Below are 21,335 nucleotides of genomic sequence, written 5' to 3'. Positions count from 1 at the left end.
AGATAATGTCGGTATTTCGTTGTGTCATCTTCAGTTTAACAGACAAATTGCTTAATGTGGAGTTGTGACTGCAGGAACACATTGCTGTTTCCTGTCCTGGTCTTGGCAATATTGAATTTCCCCAGCCCTACCAGGACTCAGCTCCTCGTGCCAATCACAGAGATTGGTCATTAAAAATGAGAGAGAAGAAAACAAGGGAGCTGTTTCTGTAAGCTGTGTGCTTCAGCTGACCGAGAAGGCAGGAAAGAGGAGATGGGCTTTGCTCCTAATCAGCCAGAGACATTGCACACTGCAGAGACAAACTCTGCTTTGCTTGAGACCGGCTTGAACCATGTCCCGGCTCCAAGAGACCTTGATGAAACTGTACCTGGACCTGTCTTACTGGTCCAGGCTGTCTCTGCCGTAAACAGGTCTTTGCTCAGGAGCTCTACTGACATATTGTTGACATATTCTCCTTCTCACAGATCTCCCACTCCCCAGAGTGGCTGGGCAAGATACACTTTCATCTCATATCAAAGACAGGGACAGTAAAAAGCTGCTGGTGAAGAGAAGCAAGCTGCCATAGTGTTATGGGTGAGACACACAGGGAGGAAACAGGCTATCACTTGGAAAGTGGATCTCAGCCTTGGCCTGAACTTAGGAGCCCTTAAGGCCCATGGACATTATGCCATGTACAGATGTACTTTTATTCTGTTTTCTTTTTATTCAGTGAAGGGGAAGAAAATAAACCAAAGAATGAGAATGTAAGGGAAGATTGATAGATTTGAAGGGTAGAGCCGGAGTGCAGTTGTATTGTGTGAGCAGGACCCAGCCAGAGTTTCTTCTGACCCAGGCCTGGGGAGCTTGGGGCTCTGGGTGCTGGGCTGGAGGCACAGTAAAAGCCAGGCATGCACATATGTCAGAGTATGGGAGACACCCCACTTCCCCCAGGGATGATGGAAGATGTTTTATTTGGAATTTAAGGAAAGCTCTTTGTTCTGTGTCAAAGGCAGCAGCTGTGTGCCATGCAGTCTGCCAGGGCGATGCTCCCATGCAGACTGGGTGCTCTTGGGGCATGCTGCAGAAGTGTGGGGGGACACACACCAGGGGGCTGCATTCCAAAGTGCCCTACAGCAGCTATACAGGAGCAGCAGAAACGCTCAGCCTGGGGCCCCTGTAGCAGGTTGCAGGAGCACAGCAGGCACTGCTCCAATTTGACAAGCACAGTGAGTGATTAATGAGCCAGGGAAAACAGGGTGACACATGCAAATACTAGAGATCTACAGAGGCAATTCTGAGGATCAAGTCCACCTTTGTAAACAGAAATATCTCTATTATTGGGGAAGACAAGAAGGGAGAAGAGAAGCTCTGTGACTTCCCCAGACAGTCTCTAATGATACTTTCTGCAGTTTGCATCAATCCAGATTAAGCTTTGGGCTGACACAGAGGGATCTTAACTAGGCTCTCATCCAATGGAGTTGCATGCTCCCCTGTCCCCTGCTTTCCCTGTTGCTGAGCTAGGCTCCGCGCCTGACACAGAGTATCTGCACGTCCCTTTGAGCAGCTAACCCTGCTCTCCTGATTGCTCTGCCAAGTGAGGCTCTTGTTTCACTGTGATGAGGAGTACTGCATTGATGAGGACAGTCACGGTGAAGGAGGAAGTGGGTTTGGTCTGAAACTTTAGATGTTCCAGCCAGAAACTGGAGCAGCTCAGAGGCCTGCTGAAGGATGCATTCTTAATCTCCCAGGGTAAGGCCACTTACATGGCTGGCCCCTGAGAATGACCACTTCAGTGATGGGCTGGGCCTTAAAAAAATGCTCCAAGTCTGGGAAACAATGTCAAAGAGAGCTGTGGTCAGTGGGAAATGCCAGCTGTGGTGGCCAGTGACAGTGATGTGCTAATGTTGGACAGGATGAATGGTGCAGAGCAATGCTCCTTCCATATCTGTGCTGAGAGCAGGGAACGTGGTTCCTCATCTTTCTCAGCCCTGAAAAATGATGTCAGGTTCTTCAGGAACTGCACACACCACAGCCCAGCCCAGGTACTGCAGACCTGTGCAAGTGGAGGTGTGCAGCGGTGTTCCAGAGGCACCAGAACTAACAACAGCTGTTTTTCAACAAATCACATAGGTCTGTGTTCTCTTTTGGAAAGAGATTTCTTTGTGGCCTCTAAAGAGGAGATGGGCAATTATTTCTCTGCTCTCCATCTGGGGAGGAAAGCCTTGACCTTCTGGCATATGGTTAGATACTGCAAACAGTTTGCTGCCAAAACAAACGTTTGAAAATGTCCCATGTTGCACAAGAGGGGAGAAGGTTTAGTATGAGATTTTCAGAGCTGTCTTGGAGTCCATTTTCTTTAGACAGAAAATGCAGATTTGAAAATCTGTACTTCAGTGTAAGGGAGGTTGAATAATGTGGAAGGTCCTTGAGACACACTGCAGTTTTGCTGGGACCCATCCACAAACAGTTGTGGATTCATCTGCATCAACTTGAGTCTTGTTCCTTTGCCTGCTGCTCATGGAAATGATCCCATGGGTCTGTGGTGGCCCTTCCACCACAGTACAGTACAAAAGTAGGACTTCAGCACAGCCTGATAAACACCGAGTAATTATGCTGGGGTAAGTGGGGACATGAGAAGCATGATTGAACATGTCATGTGTCAGTCAGAGATGCCCATATCTTTAGCAGAAAAGCGTGCAAGGTAATTGACTTCTCTAGGCTTGTGTTACCTGGAAACTTTTGCCCATCTGGTGAGTCCATGGCAACACAAGAGTGGTTGGTAATTGCAATCTGCTCAATGCACATGCTGCTAAGGTGAAGCCTTCTACTTCTTGAGAAGGCACAAGCTTGGAAGGGTTCTGGGCTTGATTGTCATTCTAGACAAGTGTATCCTGACATCCTTTCTATTTTACTATAAATCAGAAGCAAAATGAATAAATTAGTTATTGAAGTTCCTTGTGGGCTTCATTGATGCGATTGCAGGTGGAAAAGACAGGTAACATAACCAGAGGGAATTGGTGTCAAGGCTGCTCCTTACAGACCCAGATTATGTCACCAATCAGCTGGTGAAATAAAGAGATTTCCCGCGTATATTTAGTAAATCAACATGACAATGTCATATACAATCGGAGTTAATTAGGCAGACCTTCTTGCTGTGTGTACCATACCTCATGCCTTAGAGGTAGAGAGGTTTCTGTCATTACTGCAGCTTTGCAAAGTGTCAGGGGGAGCTGCTTGGTTGCAACTCTGTGATGAAAGAAAGGCACCTATAGCAGCATCCTCCCTGGGCTGCTGCTCAGAGCAGAGCTGGAGGAGCCCTGGGCTGAGCAGTTTCGTGCTACGAATCCCGGGAAAGCTGAGGCCTGGCCTACAGCACAGAGTGCTGTTGTGAAGGGATGCTGCTGTGGTTTGACATAAAGGGAGACAGGAATTCTCCCTGCATTTCCTTAGCCCCAGGTGAATGTGACCTGCTGTATGGCCAAAAGTCACACACTTGTCCCCCCACAGCACCCACTGTGGGACACTGTTCCTGACATACATGAGACTCACTTCTCAGGTCAAAGAGGGACACAAGTGACAATAACCCCTGGCCCCACTTGAGCTGCACACAGCTTCCTGGCATGTCTAGGGCAAAAGGCATTTGGTCTCTGAAGGCCTCTTCCTCACCTCTGCCCCAGGGAGGAGAGGCCAAGTGTAGGGCAGTGGAGTTACTTGTCCAAGGTGAACCCATAGCAGATCCAGGAGCCCTTCACCATTTCCTCGCTCTGACTGTGGGTCTTCCATCTGGTTTGATTCAGCTGTCAACCCTGGAGCAGAGAGTGGCAGTAACAAAAGGCTTTTTCAGACATAATCCCACTAAACGGAGACAATCCTGTTATGTTTCCAGGCGACAGGAATTGAGACTTTAGTGCCAGAGTATGAGGACTCTGCCCTAAGGGCTTTGTTTCAGGACTTAATGTCAGGTGATCTCAGGGCCAGCCTGGTCTTTGTGCCCTAGAGCAGCGCAGATTAAGCCCTAAACATGTATTTTTAAACTGAGCAAAACCCAAGAGGTGTGATACACAATCTGGGATGGGGAGGAAAATCCAGACCAGCATCCCAGTAAGAGGGATTAGTCTGGGCAAGACAATAGCAGCCATAAATCTCCAAGGGGCATGGCCTGACATGCCAGCTGAGGGCTGGGCTGCCCTCCCCATGCCAGCTACACCAGCCTGCCAAAGTTCAAATGTCTGACAAGCATCACACTGCAGCTCCTGTATTCCCAGCCCATGTGTCCCCGATCCCCAGCAGAGGCCAGTTAATACCCAATTAACAGGACTCTTTCTAATCAACTGAGCCTTAACTGCCAGCCACTTCATCCTTTAATCTCTCCCAGCCAGAGTGGAAGGGCTTGGCATGTATCACTTCAGGCTGGGGTGACAGGGCAGGTCTAGCCTGCCAGAGCACAGCCACGTCTGACAAGCCCTCACTGAGCCCTCCCTCCTCTCTGGGAAACACCTTGTACCCCAGAGCGAGCAGCACACAGCCCCGCTTCCATGTTCAGCCCTCCAGCTCTGAGTTCATCTCTCCCTGGCCCTGCCACCCTGCTGGGCTGCAGCCAGTACATGTTACCTCCCCAGCCAGGGCAGCTTTCCTCTGACCATCTTGGCCAGAGGCATCTGTCAAAGTTATTCTTCTGCACCTGCCTGCCAGAGCCCCCTTTCTCAGTGTGAAGGACTCAGTGCCTCCAGGTGTGCCCCAGCATCCTCTCTTTGTGGCACTTGCTCTCCAAATGCACAAGTTAGCAGCCCCTTGTATAAGACCCAGGAATGCAGGAAAAATGGACCTTACTTCAGGAGGCATGGCTGGCCCAGAGACCTTGACAGGAGTGGGTGCCTTCAGCTGATACTTCTCAGAACACAGGGCACCACACACCCCTGTCTCACAGGTCCCCTCAGCAGGGGTCTGGGTCTTGCTGTAGGTAGTGTTAGAGGTAAGCACTTCAGGAGGTAACTTGGCTTTGAGAGCATCAAACTGAAGCTGTTTCTTCTGTGCCGGAGCAGCTGTCTTGCTTTACAGGAACTATTGTGCAAACTAGACTTTCCCCTCCATGTTGATCTCAAAAGTAGTAATCTGGAGACTTTGTCACAAGCTGGGAAATCCCCCTTATATATCATATCTCAGTGCCCCCAGCCTTATCTCCACTCATAGGAGGCATGTGCATGCTACATACATCCCAGCAGCCTCAGGCAGAGCAAAGCATGAAGATGCAGCACAGTGTGGGTGCTGTGGAATTTGAGTGTGGGGCCAAATGAGGCCACATGGCAAGAAAGATCACATGAATAGTAATTCCCAGGGGCTAGAGGCATCCCACACTTCTGTGCCTCTCGGGCTGCAGGTAGCAGCAGTAGAAGCCAGTGGCATCTTGTGCTGGAGCCAGTCCTAACCTGAGCACCTGGGCTGCTCTGGAAATGTCTGTGATGGGCATTCTCTTCCCATCAAAATGTGCTGCAGAATTAGAGAGTGAGATCAAGTGCCTCTGCTCTATGTAGCAGGAATTAGGATTTGATAGGCCTGGAAAAACTGAAATACTTACAGTTGTGATAGGGCTGTCAAGGATGGCAGCTGCTCACCTTTCTACAGCTATGGTATGGATGTTGCTGACTTTTTCCCTCAGTGCTTTGTCTGTTTAACTGGTGTTTCTGGGGATGCCAAGAGCTGCTAAGTCTGGATACAGGGTGAGGGCTATCTCCAAAGCCAACAGATAGTCATGCAGTTTCACTGCATTACTGTGTTTCTTTCATGTGCAGATCTTGGCACACTTCAGATGTACTGACACCATCACAGGAAGGGGCTGAGATAATATTAACCAAGCTCACAAATGGGAAAGGAAGACTCCAAGAGAAGGAATGCATTTAGACACTGGCTTCTCTCTCTGTCAGGTGCCTGCAAGAAGCTGGGCCAAAAAGGATTTGCTTAAAGCCCCAGAACAAATGGCTGGAGCAGATCTGTGCCCCAGCCTTTGGCTGCATTAGCCACTAAATAGCTCACTCCCCCAGCTTGGGAGAGCAGACACTGGGAGAATATTGTCTCCAGGGCTTTTCCAGATTTTGGGGGAGTTTGTGAGGAACAAAACTCTGAAGTGCCTTCTTGTAAGTACTGGCACATCCCCAAAAGCTGTGGCACAAGCCACTCACACTCCTGGTAGTCTATGTGGAGCCAGGCAGCTCCTGCTGTGCAACTCTGCTCTGCCCCTAGCCTGTCAGAGAAGTTTTGAGCTGTTCCATCATTGTTTTCTGGAAGCCACTGGCCTAAACCTGAGGAAGCAGACTGGATCCTAAAGGATCACTGAAGAGTAGTAGACAGGATCCTGTGGGATCTGTGGAGACATATTGCCTGAGCAGCTTGTGCAGCTCCCCCCACTTTGCAGCTAGCAGTGTAGAACAGAAGAGCTGAGTGTGAAACAGCTTCCCCACAGACCCCATTAGCCTGAGCTGGCAATCGCCAACATAAGGCTGGGCCATGATGCCCTGAGAGATGCCTGAGCTGGTGCCATGCATCTTGTGAGAGCTTCCCCACACAGGAGGGAGTGGGGAGTCAATGAGTGGAGACTAAACCTTTTCAGCTCATAGGCACAGGGCTGTCACTTGCCCATAGCTTTCAAGCAAAGCCACACTCCCTGGCCCACGGCAGGAGGGCTCTCCGGGGCAGACTGCACCGAGGGCATCCTTCTGCCTCTGCTGGGGCGGGGCTTTTCTCTGCCCTAATTTTCTCCCAGATGACTTTCTTCTGTGCCTCTAATTAAGCTTCCCCTTTGGCTTACGAGTGTGGACGGTCTGAGCATTTGTAAATTACCCCATCCACCAGACAGGCTTTGTCCAGCTCTCAGACCTCTAATTATTCTGTTCAGTCCCGGGAGACAGGAGATCTGCTGGAGACAGACTGAGCAAAGAATATCAGGTGTGATAGACCCTGCTTGGACAGCAGCCCTGAAAACATGGCTGCTGCTGCCCAGCACAAAGAGCTGCTGAAATTCAGTCTGAACCAAGAAGGGCTCTGTGTTTGCACATGAAGAAGAAAAAACTTTTTGCCATGTGCATGTCTGGGCTGGGCTGTGGTCAGCGTCCCTCCTGAGGCTGGAGCTCTCCCATGGCAAGTGCTGCCCACAATTCCCTGACAAAGGGCAGGCGTCCCTGGGCTGTGCACAGCCAGCTCTGAGACAAGTCTCTTCCTCCCCTGTGACGCTCTGATCCTAGAGATCACTGCCTGAGGAGGTGACCAGCAGCTGCAAGCACCAGGACACATGGCTCTTGTTTGTTCTCTTAGTGGTTCTACAACAGCAGTCCTTTGGAAGCCATTTGGGTGGGCAAGATAGCACTTTGAATGCAGTGTAGTAAGTTGTGTTGGGCAAGTTTAGATGCATTTAGTTAACATGATGTATGAGACTCAGTTTATGCTTTGGAAGAGACACATCACAAGTCCCTTTGGAATCTCTTCTCTGCAGCTCCTTCCCCAGGGTAGCTGAAGCAGCCTTTGCATGTGCATGGTTATTTACTGGGATTTGTTTACAGGAAGCATTTGGAGAATGTGGCCACTCTGTGCTTTCTCTTTTCTTATAAACAAACATGCAGGCAAAAGAGCTGCTCTGGTACACTGGGCTGTGCTAGACAAAGAGCAAAGAAACTTGTCCAGTTGAGTGTGACTGGGGAGGCAGTGGGAGAGAGTAAGCCCAGCAACTCCTGTGCTAGGAAAGAGAGGTACACACTGCCCTGCCCTGCCCTGCCTGAGTCACTTCCTCGACATGGCATGGGAAGGGTGCATCTTTGGAGGGAGACATGCAAGCAGTGTGTTTGCCCTCTCCCCTCCAGGGCAGGGCAGCTGCTGCAAGATCACTCTTTATGCAAAGATTAAAAGCAAAAAATGCACCTCTCTGAGCTAGCTGCTTTGTCTAAGTCTTGAATGATTTTCTGTCACTAGGTATCAAACTGTAGTTGAAAGGATTTCCCGTTGACATTTAGCAGTATTAAATTACAAAATAACCACAAGTCAGCCACTCAGTATGATATAAACAGTGGGATTTGACAGAGCTTTTTCTGGCCTTGGGGACCAATTTACTCATTTTTACAGTCCCAACTCCAGTCATCCGCTGGTAATGCACAGCATCTTTTGGACACCATCTATTTGGAATTAGAGACACATATGGCAGAGTGTAATTACCTATTTATTCTGCTGCTGAATCAGCAAACTGAGGCTAGTTAACATTACAGCTCATAAGCCCCTTTCATAAACATGGGTCAGGGCTGGAACTGGGCAACATTAATGCAAAAGAAAGAAAGAATTCCTATTGAAAGGGAAGCCAAAAAAATCAGATGATTTAACAGGGAAAAAATGGACTCTCCATGCTTTGTGCGAGGAAGAAATCTGAGGAACCACATCCAGGCTTCTGGGAGGAGGGGCCTGGACCATCGTTTATTCCCACTGGTGCAAATCAGGAGTAGCTGTGGAAATGTCTTGCTGAAAGTCTGAAATAAATGAGAGGGAAATCAGGCACATTGGCCCGAGCTCCGGCTCAGCTCCCTGAGGAACCAGACAGCTGGTCTCAGCTTGGAGCCCTGCGTACTGCCACCCCACAGGGTCCATTTCAGGCCTGGGTTTATGCTGGCTGTTGGGGCTCGACTGCAAGTCACACTTGTTTGCACCGAGACTGGATTTAGCCCCTTGCTACCAACTGCGATGCTGTAGCTGGATGCGCACAGGACTGCCTGAACCGGGGCTAAGCACACCCCCGGCTTCCTGTCCTATTTTCTGACACCCTTTGCATCCCTGCATGCAGGTTAATAACCAAAGGCAGAAAGTGCTTTGCAGCTTTCAGCGATGCTGAAACGTTTCCTGGTGAGTAAATGGCAAAGCAGCCAAAGTGCGGAGAGCTGCTCAGGCAGGAGTGCTGTGGAGAAGCGCCGCTTGGCTGACACACGGCAGGGGCTTCCCCAGCCTGCCAGCCTCGGAGAGCCCCAGCCGGCGGGACTCCACCTGCCCAGACAGCTGCAGAGTGCGACGCTGAATGCGGGGCAGGTGAAAGGGTTAACTTCCACGAATACCAGCTGCTCCCAGCAAGAAGCGAGGAGCGGTGTCCTGCCCTCTGGGTAGACCAGCTAAGGGGAATCTGTCCAGATAGTAACTGGATCTCCCAACCACCAGGGCTGTTGCAGCTGAGTTTCTGGGGAACGGGACAGAATTCAGGGGCCCTCCTCGTGCTCCCATCCTGCTGTCACCTGCCATGGCAGAGCTCACTCCCCAGTTCCAGCATATTTCCTTCCACTCTCTCCATGTAGCCTGCTGAAGACCATGGGCTTTAAATAAACCAGGGCTTTGTGAAAGAAAAAAACCATGACAGAGAAAGGAAAGTCTCCATCAGCTCATATGGGATGGGAGGAAATGAGAGACACATTTGTGGGAGGGGAGAAAGGTTTGAGTCTCTCCCCCCAGCATCCCCAAACTGGGTACTGACATCAGCCTGGGCACTCTGAGCTTCTCTGTCAGCCTGACAGCATAGCCCTGCCCTGCCCCATGTGCTGGAAGCCCCACAGACCAGCAGGAGCTGCCATGCAGGAATGCAATCCCAGCAATGATCCTGACTGCCTGCAGAGCAGCCCAGACCTCCAGCCAGGGAGGGAGGCTCTCCCTTTGCCTTGGGTCTGCACAGCAAAGCTGGCACAGCCCTGTAGAGCCTGTATCAGAGGGAGCAAGAGTGCTGTGGGTGCTCTTTTCCTCAAGTGATATGTGTGCAGAACTCTGGGGAATCTCATCATCACCCCCCTGCTCTTGAATGCAGGATCTAATGGCTTCTGTCTTCAGGCACTGGCACGTGGATGTGGGTGTTGTGTCCTTGTTCCTGGGGATCACACATTTACAGTGTTTGGATATGAAGCACTGTAACAGCACAGCTCCGCAGGACTGCCCGTGAGCGGGCAGGCACATGACTGTGAACTTCATGTAGCCAAGGCTGTGGGCCTGGCAGCCTGGGGGACAGGAGAGGTGTTGGAGGATTAAGTAAAGCTGGATGTGTTACAGTGGGACAAGTGCAGGGCTGCTGGCTGGACAGTGGGAAGAAGGGCAAGATGAATCTTGTCAAACAAGGTACCGTGTCTGGATCTGCCACAGGGTCCAGGACTGGAATGCAGTGCAGGGAAGGGCCAGCTGCTCACAGCACTGCCCGGAGGAGCAGGGGCGATGCTGGGCAGAGGCAACAGGAAAGACAGACCCTTGGGAGGACAGCTGAAAGCCACAGCCATGGAACTGGGTCTCTGTAAGGGCAGGGCTGAAGCCTCTCTTGTTTTTCTGGTTAGTGCAGTGGTATGCAGGGCAGTGTAACACTGCAGACCCAGAGGAAGCTTGCCCTGTGGTAAGGGCTTGGAGCAGCTCAGCCAGTCGAGGGCAGAGGAAGGAGGCAGCTTCCCTCTCTCTCCATAAGTAACAAAGGGGCAAATTAATAGCAGGAACCTAAGCTGCCAGCAGTAAAGCAAAAGACTATTCTGGAAATCACCAGCTGAAGCTGTAGGAACACGTCTTTCCTCCCACTGACTTTCAAATCTTCACAGTGATTAAGACACATCACTGCCAGGACTCCTCAGTAAAGCTGCTATTAGGTGGTTTCCTTGTGGGAGAGGGTGAGATGGAAGGGGAGGTGTTGGTCCCTGTATCTGTCTGCAGTTGGTACTCATTTGGGTTTCTCTCTTGCAGGGAGATTTGTGGGGCCTGTTTTGGAAAGTCCCTGTGAGCTGTGCTGTAGACTGGGCAGATGGTAGCACATTGCTACACATGGCCCATAGGGAGTCTCACCTGGCTCCTGCTATTCCAAGATACAAAGGAGCAGGTCTCACTTCTTCTCTTTGTGTTAAACAGGCCATAGTGGCCAGTCACTGCCACAGAGGAGGGAACTGAGTTCCTTGGATGAACTTTGAAACCTCAAGGACCACAGCTCATGGGGAAAGGGTGGCACAGCAGAGTGGCTAGAGCCACCCAGTGTGTTTGCCCTGACAAATCACATGATCTGGACAAGTAAGTTCTCTACCCAACACCTTGGTTTTGACATTTATAGAATGGGGATAATAATGGCCAGCTTCACTTCAGTGCTACAAAGGCTGATCTTCAAGTCTTGCTTTTAAGTTCTTCAGGAAGAGGCATTACTATAAAGTGAGTGTGGCATCCTGGAGCAGGGTCCTGTCCACCTGCACTGCAGGCCAGAGGAGGGAGCAGGCTGCATCTCCCACAGGTGCACCCACTTGTGCTTGTGCTCTTTTCATTCCTGCTCTTCAAAGGGCTGGGCATCTTGCGTGAGGGTGTGTGGGGAGCTGGGATTTGAACTCCTTAGCTTTGTGTGGCCTGCACCTGGATCTCAGGTCTGCAGCCTGTGGGGAAACAGTTTTGTTTTCTTTTCTTGTTTTTGTTGGGGTTTGTTGGGTTTTGTTTGTTTGTTTTGTAAATTCTTTTCTGTTTGGTTGTTGTTGTTTAAGAGGGGAGGAGAGAGAAGACAGAAAATGACAAGTGCTCAGGAGGAGCAGCTTAGCTCTGGGCCAGGTGCTGCACAGTAGGAGCAGCAAAAAATGCCTTAGAGGTAGCTGGTGAAAGTGTTCCAGGGAACGAGACTGCAATACTTGCACCTCTCACTGTGCTGAGGCCTCATTTGCTTTGGGACCATAAGCAAGAAGGCATCGTGCTGAGGGAGCTTCTCTGTGCCTGCTGGCTGGATGTCTCCTGCCAAGTGTGTCCATGAGAACAACCCAATTTTAAATCTCCAGTTGTGGATGTACCTTGTTTGCTACAAGCAGGAATCTCAACATTTCTGCCTTTTCACCCCATCCTCCCTACAGAGAGAATGTGTGCAGAAGGAGGAGGGTTAGACCATAATGCTGGATGGCAGGACTTGGATATTCTTCCCTCTGCTGTTATTCAATCTGCTGGCATGATTTTTTTTTTTTACTTGAAGCATTATTCTGCCCACCCATAAAACAGAGATGGAAACTAGGAGCCTCACAGGAATATTCTACACCCTTCAGATGGATTTGGTCTCATCTGAATTCACATCTACCTGCCTTTTCCCCCCGGCCCTGTATATTTTTCTTTCTCTGTGATTTCAGATAGACTCCCATAAATCTTGTCCCAGGCCTAAATTAAATGACTGCTTAGAAGTCAAATCCCATCTGTGGCATGCCCTGTGACCTGGCAGTCTTCCTTTCCATCTCTTCGAGCTGGCAACATCCCAGGGGCTCAGGGAAGTTCTGCAAAAGGATTGTCAGGCTCAGGGGATTTAGTTTAGATCAGTATTTCCATCCCTAAAACCTGTTTTTGGGGAAAGGGAGAGAAGAAAGCAGTTTGATATAGTTTTTAATTGCCCATGTAAAGTCCATACACTTAGAAGTTAAAATATGAACCAATCTGGTTTATGTCTGAATGTGCTGGATCCTCTTAAAGGCTGTGGAAACTTAAAGTCCTGTTTTTCCCACACTTGCTGTTCCTTGGTTATGTGCTCTCTCTACAAACATCCTGTCCCCACAATGTGCAGCAGTTGGTACCTGGTCCCCTGGCAGAGGCTGGTAAGAGATTGTAGTCTGCAGATCTTTTATGAAAACATTGATTTTTATCTCAAGTGAGCTTTTTTGCTTAATTTAATACCAGCACTTTGCAGTGACTGAGCACTGCACAGAACGTACCTAATGAATGTGGAGGAACACCAATACGAACAGGAAGCTGTTACAAAAGCAGCAGAAGATGTGATCTGCACCATGGCAGGATCAGGCTCCTACCCTGCCATGCACGCAGGAAATGAGCCACAGACGGGGTGCCAGCTGTGTCCCGGGGGAGGGAGATGGAGTTGGGACCCACTCTGGAACTTTTCCATGGGAATTCAGCAAGACCTATTTTCTGATGAAGTCGAAGTTGGCAGGACATGTAGCTGAGCCAAGGAGTTCACAACATGGTGATTTTTAATAATGTCACAATTGCTGCTCTGTGCTACATGAGTCATTTTAAAGTCAGCCCCTCATAAAACAATCCCTTCTCAGATTCTGCTTCCTTCTATACATGTTTCACCAGCACAGCATTCTTTATGGTGTAAACACCACCTTAACTTATATTGCTGCTGAACAGTTGCTGTTTGTTCTTGCAGATTTCTCCATAGCACAATCCAGGGCCGTGCACGATGCCAGTGAACAATGTGCTTGGAGAAAGGGGTGTTAGAATTTTACGTCCAGGCCCCAGTGGCATGAGCTGCAGTTACAGTGACAAGTGCATTGACATGTGCATGTGCCACAGCCCCTGCTGGGGCACCACAGCCCCCCTGATGCTTGGCTGGCTGGGGTAAGGGACCATGCCTTCCTGGCTCTGTGTGCGGCCAGCCAGCGGGACAGCCAGAGGTGGCTGTTGGGCTCCTTTCCTCAGTGAGGATGCTCATTTGATCACTTTCTAGTCCATTGATTTTTCACAAACTTCGTCAAACTGAAATCTGTGTTGGAGCCTCCATCAAGTGCCTGCCAAATTACACAGAATTATTTCAAATTGGCCAGTGAGTTAAAAAGATGGAAGTGAGGAGGTGGGGGGAGATAACAGATGGACAGTGTGAATGCAGAAGTCTTGCGTCCTTAGGAAACCAGGCTTAAAACATTCAGACAACCGAAGAGGTCTCTGATCCATAAACCCCTTTGTTCCGAGGCACTAATCTACCCAAACCAACCAAGCTGTTGAAGTGCAGGGTGATTTAGTTTGCTCAGGTTTGTTTATTTGCTTTTTGAGGACGTGTGGGCCCAAATCATGTCTGAGGATATGGCATGTCTTACATCATCTGACTGCAGAACACAACCTCCTAACCCAGCTCTTTTCTAAGCTGTACAGTATGAGCATTTGCAACCTGAATGCAAACTGCCAAGCACACGTTCACAGAACTCTGGTATTTTTGTTTAATATGTATATATTTTCTTTTACAATTTGGACTTAATGAAGAACATGTGGTTTGTGCTGAGTATAAAGAATAATAGAACTTTGTGACAGCTGTGTCAGTTCCTGCTGGGCATTGCTGACCGTGTGTACTCTCTTATTGGCTTGTGACTCCAGACCCTGCAGAGTAACTTGAACACGTTCCTCATTCCCACCCAAACCTGAACATTGTGGTTTTCAAAATGCTGTTGTCTTGGCAACCTTCCAGATCCTTTCTGGGCATTTAAAATTCACCTGAAGCTAGCAAAAACATGTTTCAGTGTTTTTCCCAGGCCTACAGGACACGGCACACCACCCTTGCTTTCTTCCCAACACTTGGTGGCTTCAGTTGTCTTTGCTCCTATTTCTGACAACAATGGCACCGCAGTGGTACCTCCCTGCTTCCTTCCTGTTTAAAAGAAAGCCCCATATCTGCCTGGCATTTTAACCAGGGACACCAGAACATTTCTGTTCTGTGGTTATTCACAACTGAGAACTGCCAGGAGTGAGGACAAAGATGTTTCATGGGCTCTCAAGAGAGCTGAGTCAGCACTTTCAACTTCCTGAGTGATACAGACTTAAGAGGGCATGAAACAGGGCTGCTGCTTTAGAAATGGCACCAAACCCCTACAAATACAGAAAACTGCTCAAAGGAATGTAAATTTGAATGAGTGTCATTGAAACACCTATAGGAAAATCCTTCATTGTGAATGTAAATTTAAACAAGACCATCTCCCTCCTGCCTTCCCACACAAAGGAAACCTGCTGCCTCTTCCCTAGGAGAGTGTTTTACCAAGCTCACATGAAACTCTTTTTACAACATCCCTTTGTCTCTCTTGGAATCTGACCAAGAATTATAAGCCTTTAAAGAGAGCTTTTTTGCTTGTTCAGGCCCAAAGGGAGTAGCTGGGTATAAATAATAGATTGGCCTCTACTGTTTCCAGTGTTTCTGTTTTTCTGCTCCTCACAGACACAACCTGGGAAAGGTGTGGTGATGCCTGTAGCAACAAGAGAGCAGTTATCTGGTCTCCCTCGAAGGAACATGATGATAAAGTGAGGAACAGCTGACAGAACCAGAGCTGGTATGTGCAGCCCAGCAGACGTGATGTTCCAATTTTAGAAAACTACAACTGGGGAGACTTGCTCTCTTGCTGGACCTTGCTGCTGTTTTCCATACAGGGAGCCTTGGGAGAGCAATGTTTTATCTGCCCAGCCTACTCAGCAATAACAGGCCCTCATCCAGGCAGCTGATGGTTAACAATTAATACCTTTGGAGCATACACCTAGCTAAGGAAAGTGTTAGAGATTTGCAATATACAGTCAGGCAACGTGAACTCCTTGTGTTTCCAAGGTGAACAGCTCTGCCACGTCAGCCTGGAAAGTCACAGTTCACCTTTGGTTTATTTTGCCAGTGTTGCACCTTTCATCTCCTGCTTGAGTGTGAGCACCAGTGTTGCAACCCCTGTGGTCCAAGTAGTCCTGCTTCCTGTCTGCCCCACTCCCACCCATCCCTGCCTTGCTTCTCCTTTTATTTTCTGCCTTCTAAGCTATTCCCCACCTTTCCTGAAAGATGCCCTTAACTGTTCTCTCTTCTCCAGTGTGATATTCTGCCTTGAATGGTCAAGTTTGACACTGGCAGTTTGGCAGAATCCCTGTTCCCTCCCACCTCTTTCTCCATTGCTGTGGTTTGTAAGGAAGGGAGTTAGGGGGCTGATGCACATTCCCAAAAGGAGTCTTGTATTTACGTCTTGGCAAGCAGAATTAGGAACCTGAGTGAGAGTGTACAGGCTTCTGCTCTCTTCATCTCCTCAGTTAATTTCTTGGTCTCTCTGGGCAGATTAAGGCTTTTGTGCTGTTTTCACCAAGGTCAGCGATCTATTCTTTTGTATTCGCTGTACTCCACTCAATTAGTTGAGGGCATTTAACATGGATTTTTCATATTTGCATCACAAATTCTAAATGATCCATGAAAAGCAGCTGTTCAGAAACTTCTGAATTCATTATCCTCAGTGTCTTGGAGTAAAGAAACTTTGGCAGCCATTTGATTGGGGTCCTGTGTAGTCAGTATGATGGGAAGCTGTCAGGCATTTTCAGTCTGCATTGAAGAAATAATGTGATTCTGTCTCTACAGACCTTAGCACAACAAGCACCTGAGATTATTTCTCAGTGACAGCCTCAATGTTTTCCTGTCCAGGCACTGCACAGAACACATTTTTGAGCTCTCTAGTCATGCCTTTTCCCTGAACTCCAGCTGCTGCTTGTGCAGCCCTTCAACACCTTACTTCTGGGCAACGACTGGTCCAGCTCAGGGTACAATAGAGGGATGCCCTCCCCTCAGCTGTCCAGCACTCCCAGAGGCACCACTTTGTACTGGGAGTACATGATACAGCTAGAGACTTCTTATGCACCATGTGATTCTTGTGTCTTACACACACATGTGCAAACACCACACCAGCAGTCACACACGGAGAGCTCTCCTCAGCTCTTCTGTGTTTCCCTCCAGCCAGTTTCTCAGTGGTCGTTGCATCCACTTATACAGGAACAGTGTGGCTGGAAGCCAGAGCCTGGTCTTGCTTTCTCTTCTTTCCTTCCTTTCTTCAGCTCACTGGGTGTGACAGTCTGAACAGGGTTGTTTATTGCTTTTGTTTCCACATATAATCAGATCTCTTTCCCTGACATTATGCAGCTCAGCACATGCACTCCAGGTGGGATGAATCCAGTTCAGCGCCCTCCTCCCACCTTAGGCTGCTCCAATCGCTAATGAACTGCAAACAACCATGTTCCCCATGTTCAACCTTCACCCTGCCCAATGCATCCATAATCTAAATATAGGTCATAATTATTCCACTGGCATCTGTAGACCCATTGACAGAACTGACAGTGGCAGAGGTTGGGAGACCCTTTGCACCTTCAATATATTCTCTTAACCATTTCCCTTCCACCAATGGTTACAGTCTCCCTAATATCCAGTAAAAGTCTGGGATTTCTCCTTTGACCGTTCCACATCTGTTTATTCCTTAATCCATGCAGTTCCTGTACCACCAAACCACAGACTGATTATTTTCTTCCCTCTAATTAGGACACTTCATTTGTTTATCTGGATGTGCAATCAAAATGTGAACTCACGATGCTCTTTTCAAGCCAGTGACCTGCATCTCCCCCAGACGCAAATCCCAGTGCCTGTGAAAATGAGAACAGGAATTGATCTCCTGGCCAGTGTACTCTCTCCATGTCAGAGTACCCTGGAAGCAGAGGCAGTGACTTTCCATGTTATTATTTTTATGGCCTATGGAACAAACAGTTGAATACGGTGCTGTGAGAGTGACTGGTGGGGGGAGAAGCTGATCTGTGCTGTAAGTAATTTGATCGCAAATCTTTTAGAGAATGTAAATTGTAGGGGAGATGTCACTCCTGGCAGGAGGTCGCCTGTGTCACCTGTCAGACAGTCCCCAGTGGCCAGCAGGAAAATTTTGTTGTGGGATTATTAATAAACAAACATAATGCTCTGCATTTCTGCAGCACCTTTTGCTGGAGGAAGAGAAAGGACTTTAAGCATTCTGCTATGCAATTATTTTAAGTTCCTTTCAAAATATTATTTTAAAGGTTAAATTTGTCATTTGTTTCCTGGGATCATAAGAGGGTATTAAGTTTAAACTTCATGATTTCCACCTCTGCTCATTTTGAGCTAAAAGGTATAATCTCCATTTGACATCTTGGTACATTAAATGAGGAGACAAGTCATTAGTTCTGAGACGTGTGGTATGTATTGCAGTGTAGGAGCTCTTTGAGAGTGTAACAGTGGTCAGGAATCTCATGTGCTACCACAAGGGACAAAGCTTTTGTCCCACAGAATTTATAGCTTAGTTATAACTAAGAAAAGCAGTAGAAGAGAAAGCAGGAGGTTGGACAAGTCCAGTTGTGACTGTTTAGACATGAAGTTAGAACCATGAAGTTGTCGTGCTGTCATTTAGTGTCTAGTGACACATTGCTGCACTTCTAAAGTACTGAGTCCTGGTTGCAGAACCAGGTACATGCATCACCACAGCTCTTAATAAGCTGCAGGAATATATGGAAAAGGTGAAGAAAAGATGGGGAAAAGCTAGTGATATGGTATGATCCCTGGGTGTTGTGCGAACCAATATTGCCTCATTTTTCATTCGCATTCTTTTGTCTCTGTGTATCCATATGGTCAGCCTGAAATGTAAAACTTATCTGCAAGCTTTTTCTGGCAAGGAGGCTTCTTTTGTCCTGGTTTGTTTTTTTTTTGCACAACACCAAGCACAGTTTTGGTCCTGACTCGTGAGCAGGACCTAAAAATCCTACAGTGTTGGTAGTCTGTCCTGCTGCCATTGAAGATCATAGGAAAATTCATCCCACTTTCTCTAGTTCTGAAATTATATAGCACCAGTGCTAGGAACAGATCCTAGAAGAGAAGAAAACAAATCACAAAAGAAAAGTACCTCAGAAACTATCCCCTGTGAAAGGGGGCTGAGAATGGGAAGGTGCATGCATGGAGCTTCTGGCAGGGTCACACTTGTAACATCTGGCTGTGAAAGCTGGAAAGCTCTGCCAATTCCTTGTGAATAACAGGCAGAGCTCACGGAGACTGAGTGAAACTGTGCATTCCTGCAAAATTTGCACAGAACACTTGGAAGGGGTCACAAGGAGGAATGTCAGCGAAAATATGGGAAGGGCCTGGGACTGTTAAAACCAGAGCTGCTCAATCTGGCTTCAATTGCTTTTCTCTCTTTTCTTTTCTCTTTTTAATCTCATCTCTCCTCTCCTCTCCTCTCCTCTCCTCTCCTCTCCTCTCCTCTCCTCTCCTCTCCTCTCCTCTCCTCTCCTCTCCTCTCCTCTCCTCTCCTCTCCTCTCCTCTCCTCTCCTCTCCTCTCCTCTCCTCTCCTCTCCTCTCCTCTCCTCTCCTCTCCTCTCCCCTCCCCTCCCCTCCCCTCCCCTCCCCTCCCCTCCCCTCCCCTCCCCTCCCCTCTCCTCTCCTCTCCTCTCCTCTCCTCTCCTCTCCTCTCCTCTCCTCTCCTCTCCTCTCCTCTCCTCTCCTCTCCTCTCCTCTCCTCTCCTCTCCTCCCCTCCCCTCCCCTCCCCTCCCCTCCCCTCTCCTCTCCTCCCCTCCCCTCCCCTCCCCTCCCCTTCCCTCCTCCTCTCCTCTCCTCCTCCTCTCCTCTCCTCCTCCTCTCTCTTCCTTTTCTTTTTCCCTTGATCCTTCCTTTCACCTTCCTTTCTTTCTCTTGGATATCTGCTGACTTAGTACAGACACTTCTGCCAACAAGAGAAGAAAACTGGGGTGACAGCACACCACAGGATGCATCAGAGAAAGTACTGAAGTGACACACCTCTCTAGCAGTGTGCTCTGTGCCATACAGTCTGTTTCAGATTTGTGACCCTCTGATCACAGCTGATTCCAATTTCACAAGATCTTCTACCAACCCTCCAACTTACTCCTCACTAGACATTGCTTTACTGAAATGTTTGTGGACGGGTCCACTCTGGGTCCAGCCACAGCTTGCAGCAATGGTGCAGGACACAGTTCAGGTTTCCTCTTGTCACCATTATCCTTACTTCTCTCTGCACTGTTGTTGGTGCCTATCAGGGTGGTGGCAGCAGTGTCAACCAGCTGACCACATGCTATTAAGAACTGAGCTGCCAGAAAAGTCAGGGAATCATGAGCGGATAGAGAGTGGTGAGGAGTCTGCAGAGACACCAAAAGGGAGGATGTGCTGACTTTGGAGCAGAGGGGAAGTTGTATGAACAGAGCTGCAGAAAGGAAAATGCATGAGTCAATATTCATCCATATATTCATGATGTGTAGGCTTGAGTGCTGTGATGCTCATTATCTAGGCATGACCTTAAAAACTGCAGTTGATTGAGAACACGGCAGCCCATCTGCTTGGCAACATAGGCTGCTGGGGGCCTCGCCCCAGCACTCTGCTCCCTGCACTACTGCTCTGTTCTTTGTCTGAATACAAATTCAAGGGCACAGGCTTCATCACCAAATCCTTTGCTAGGAACTGAAACATGGCATTCACAACTCCTACGCTCTCAAGGATACAGCAAGTGAAATCAGTGTGTGCAGGATACACAGCTAGCCCTGTGTCCTAGCTCTAGCTCAGTACCACAAATTTCTCTTCCCAAAATAAGCAGCAACCACAAGCCTGTGTGCCCAAAAAACTCCATCTTCCACTTGTCATAGTATCATAGTATCATAGTATCGTTCAGGATCATCTAGTTCCAACCCCCCTGCCATGGGCTTTCAACAAAAGCAAGAAAACCAGCCATCCCACAGCCCCTGCTAGGCAACATGGAGCTCATGCCATGAGCTGTCATTACAGTTTGGAGTGATGGTACATATCAACCTGACAGTTAGACAGGGATGGCCCCAGAGCCGGCCGGGAGGTAACAAAGAGAGGGTGCTATGGCTGACACTGAGGTGTTCCCTCAGCCCCTTGGCTGTGTGGAAGGGCTCCATGGGGGTGAAACCCACTCCCCAGCTGTCTTCTTCACACAGAAGAATGAGCAAATTCATGAATGAAAAGTCACAATTTCCTGCCCTGCTGGTAGGGGCCAACAGACCTACTTTTTTCCTGTACTGGCCCACCCTGCTTTCTGCTGACCAAAGAAATGAATAAAAACTGGCCACTGCCACTTGGTCACATAAAATACACCATCACCAGAAAAGAGGAAGCAGTGCTAAATTTTCTGTCCATCTGAAAAAGCCTTCTGGTCCTTCTTCCAGACTCCTTCCTGAGTCTGTTTTCTAGCACCCCTTCTTCTTTAAAAGAAAATGTGTCTTTCTTCTAAGCAATTAAACTCTATAAAAAGGGACATTTTCTCCATCATACTTTCCCATCTCCCCTTTCCTGGATGGCAATCACATGCTCCAGATCTCACGCTGCGAAGGACATTCTGCCACTGGTCACATCTGGTTCCCTGATGAGATCTGCAGGCGGTGGAGCTGGAGTGTTTGCTGGGTCACGTGGCAGCTCTAGGTTGCCTTATCATTCTGAAGACCAGCACTTTAAAATCTCTTTTTATTCTGTTTCTCTCTTTTTGCATCATTCTTACCAGTTTGAGACTAAACTGCCACACAAATGCTCATGAGATCAATCTATGGGTCTTAAATATGGTAAAAAAGAGGTGTTTCTCTGAGCAATCTGTTGGAGAGATTTTGCACTGACTTTTAGACGAGTTCCACACTGGTATGCATTCCTTTAGCATTAATGCTTCCTCTGGGACTCAAACCTTACAGAAATACGAGAACCGAGCGTGCAGGCTGCAGACACACTAGGAAAGTCAGCCTGCATGTGGGGTGTGTGTGGAGAAGCCATGCTGCAGCTCTGTCTGTGGAGAGAGAAATCACAGCCTGTCTGCTCCAGCTACTGCTGGAAAATTGACT

This window comes from Melanerpes formicivorus, unplaced genomic scaffold (genome assembly GCF_026170545.1).
Source record: "Melanerpes formicivorus ecotype bairdi unplaced genomic scaffold, bMelFor1.0.p_v2 SCAF_33, whole genome shotgun sequence".
Classification (NCBI taxonomy): Eukaryota; Metazoa; Chordata; class Aves; order Piciformes; family Picidae; genus Melanerpes; species Melanerpes formicivorus.
This window is presented reverse-complemented; position numbering follows the sequence as displayed.